This window comes from Sus scrofa, chromosome 10, assembly GCF_054392235.1.
Source record: "Sus scrofa isolate SSC_HxYL_T2T_F1_AM1 chromosome 10, Sscrofa_HxYL_maternal_Yorkshire_Landrace_v2.0, whole genome shotgun sequence".
NCBI lineage: Eukaryota > Metazoa > Chordata > Mammalia > Artiodactyla > Suidae > Sus > Sus scrofa.
In genome coordinates, this window is record NC_139392.1 from 41,076,902 (window position 1) to 41,077,500 (window position 599).

A 599-nucleotide genomic window follows, 5' to 3' on the forward strand; every position below is an offset into this window, starting at 1 on the left:
GGGGGCCAAGCGCTGCTCTTTTGCCTAATGCGGCCTGTACCTCCCCCCTCCGAGTTGGGGGAGGGTCACGCCGGGCCGGGCCGGGTTTTGGCATCCAGCGCCGGGCTGTGTGCTGCGTGGGCACGTGGTGCCCCTCCCCTTGGAAGGGGAAGTGGAGGAGGGGGATGCGCCCCGTCCCCCGGCGGCCTCTGCCCCTGCCTCCCCCGCTGCGAGCCGCCTGTCGGTTCTTCCCGCACTCGCCTGGGGTCGCAGCTGGTGGTGTGGAGGTGGTGAGCGAGCATGGTTCGGGCCGCCTCGCTCAGGAGCGTTTCCCCCAGGCGTCAGGCCCTGGAGGGTGGACTAGGTGAAGGACGGATGAGATGAGGGTGGAAAGATGGACGGATGGGTGAGATGAGGCGGACGAGCCCCCCCCCCACGTGGCAGGGGGGGGGAAGCCTTTGCACATGGGGCCCTGGTGGTGGGGCCGGGTCGTGGAGTGCTCTGGGGCGACTGAGGCCGCCTGGTGTCCCAGGTGTCATGGGACTGCCCTCGTGTGTGTGGTGGTGTGACCCCGTGCTGGTTTGCCTGGCGTGCCTGGGTCCTTTCTCCTCTCCCTGGGC